General features: G+C 38.7%; 1 long non-coding RNA gene across 1 annotated transcript; it reads right to left on the reverse strand.

The window, feature by feature from the left end:
* Positions 1-312: 312 nt before the first annotated feature.
* LOC121994405 lies at positions 313-1764 on the reverse strand. Its single transcript, XR_006115707.1, has 2 exons — positions 1352-1764; positions 313-374 (listed from the first exon to the last, which is right to left on the reverse strand). It is a non-coding gene; the product is annotated as an uncharacterized LOC121994405 (long non-coding RNA).
* Between the last annotated feature and the right edge of the window lie 1071 nt (positions 1765-2835).

Genomic DNA, 2835 nt, shown 5'->3' on the forward strand with positions numbered 1-2835 from the left:
ATGATGCGAATAATGCAACAATCATCATATATATATATAAGCAGAAACAGGTATGCTACATGAAGCCAGCATGCTAAATATCGTACATAAATGAACAACAGTCAAAGCATGTACACATGATATCTAATATCTGCTACCTATCATGGACAACAAGAGACTGCATAGATGTGGAAACGAGTTTCTCAAAGATCATGTGGAAGTATCAAGTGCAGGAAAAATAAGAGTGGAGTCAAGGTAAAATAATCCTTATCCAAAAATAGTTCATGCACTAAGGTCAAAGTACTAAAAGAAAACAAAGCAAGAAGTACCCGCCTTTACTTGTCGATCGTATCAGAATAAAATCCACGTTGTGCTGCTCGCCCTAAATCAAAGTCCTGCAAATCACGTGATATAGAATTTAGCTAATTCCATAAATGACCTCTAGCTAAACCCAAACCTAACTTAATTAGGGAAAAACCCTAATCCAACTATGAATTTCGATTCACCCACTATCAACAATTAACTATCTTAACATCACATTCCTAACCACTCAAGCAGCTCAACCCATAACCCATATATATCCTACTTGAAAAATTAAGATATGTTTTGCCATAAATATGAAAACCCGAGAAAGTCAATTCCAATTAGGAATAAAATCTAACCACTAACTAACCCCCAATAACAAAGACTCATAGCTATCATACAACAAAATCTCCCATTCACAGTTAACTACTAAAACTGAAAACACCAACAACAACCTCCGATCGGCCACAAATCCATTGACAATTCATGGTAAACGCTCAATAGATCCAGCAATTCAAGTGGCACAATCAAATCCTTTAAATCTGAGAACAACCTGTAGAACATAGTTATGACAAAGACAATCAATGTAAACACTTAGAACTCCAAGGAATCTGAACATATAACGATCTAGAAGTGAAAAAAGGAAGATCTCAAATCGAAAACTCAAATTCAACGAGACATATCAAAGCCACCTTGCAACCAACCTTCAATTACCCAAAACCAAAAACCACCTGTGATCCCCATAACACACTAAATCTTTGAAATCCCTAACCTTACATAAGAGAAAGGAAACCTGGAAGTAGTCGAATAACCATCAGAAAAACCCAAATCAGCCCGAATAACCCAATTGAATAGACATTCTTGCAAAATTTCTGAATCCACAGTGGAAAAATTTGGAAGAAAACTAGGTGGAAACACAAGAACAAGCAGGAATGAACAAGAACATCTCCAAATCCCCAAATCGCAGCTCAACAAAGCCGACCATCATCTGAAATAAACCTAAAAACCACACCTATCGCCTAATTCATACCTTCCAAATCTCATACCCACATAATCAGAATGTACTTACCGGATCAATTAGGGCACGGCAGGAAGTCTCTGGTGCTCGCACGAGGAGAAGAGACCACGCGGCTGTGGCTCAGCGGAGAAGAAGCAACCGGTTGGAGAGTCGTTCACCTCCAACCTAGGGTTCGGCTGACACCGGGATGAGCAACACCGACCAAATCGGGTCGATTGCATTGTACCTTACGAAGACGCCAGGAGGAGAGGGTGGTCGCAACTCCGGCAATGGGAATCGGAGAGGGGTCGACAACTGTGACTCGCGTGAGGAGGACAACCGGTGGCGCTCTGGCAGAGACGGAAGAGGAGAGGTTCGGCGTTGGCTCAGAAGGGAAGAGGTCCGGCGATGGGGCAGCCGGAACCGAGAGAGAAGGGAAAAGTCGGCGGTGTCGCGAGGTAGGAGCTTAGGGGAGTTCGGCGAGGGAAATTAAGGAGGAGAAAGGAGAAGTTAGGTTTATATAATCAAACCTACGGTTTAATAACCTAACTTTAGGTTAATTTAATTAATCAACTCCCAATTTAATTGGGATTCCAAACAGACCTTTTCCAAAGCCTATAATTTTATCCCCTCAAAATACATCATACGAGCTCCAATTAAATCCCAGAAAATTTCTATAAATTCCTAAAAATTCCGTTAAGATTTTTCGTCTATTAAACCTTATTATTAATTATTATTTGTTGCCGTATTTTACATTCTCCCCCACTAATAAAAATTTGGTCCCCAAATTTACTAATAACTTAGGAATCCTCATTTAAGGATAACAACCAAACAACACACCCATATACTAGTCCATCATAGTGTCATGATCAAACCCTTAACTGAAAAGGATGCTTCTGTGGGTTATGGACTCATCTTGCTTCCACTGCGCCACTCTGATATTCTACTTTCACTTGTTGACACATAGAGAATCAGACTTCAAAGTTCACAATATCATCCTCTGCATTTTCCCTTTCCATAATTGCTATATATACATGGAACCTTAGACCTATGAAAGATTAAGTCAGTCTCCTACTGATCAAACTAATAATGGTAAATCTGTCCTCTACTAACCAAACCAATGCGAGTAAATCAGTACTCTATACATCATGTCCATAAAAATATCTAGGGCACTGTAAACCTAAATAGCAATATCAAGGACTCCTCATGTCCGTACAACAAACATACTCAAACATAAGATCACTGGCACAAAGTCTGTAATCTAACATTCACCTAAAATCATCAACTCCATAAATATCAAGACATTATACTCTTTAAGTTACTATCAACATCAAAGACTAAATAATAAACCATCAAGTTTAATATTCACTAATAGATCATCAAAAGACAACATATCAACATATATGATCTAACCAATGACTGACACCACAAATCATACATGGTATAACCACCTAAACAAATACACATGGTATAAACAACTAACCAAGTACTATTAAATATGTATGATAACACTTTACAAACATACCTCCTATAGCTTGGAGATGTCCTGCCGCTAC

This window comes from Zingiber officinale, chromosome 6A (genome assembly GCF_018446385.1).
Source record: "Zingiber officinale cultivar Zhangliang chromosome 6A, Zo_v1.1, whole genome shotgun sequence".
NCBI classification, from domain to species: domain Eukaryota; kingdom Viridiplantae; phylum Streptophyta; class Magnoliopsida; order Zingiberales; family Zingiberaceae; genus Zingiber; species Zingiber officinale.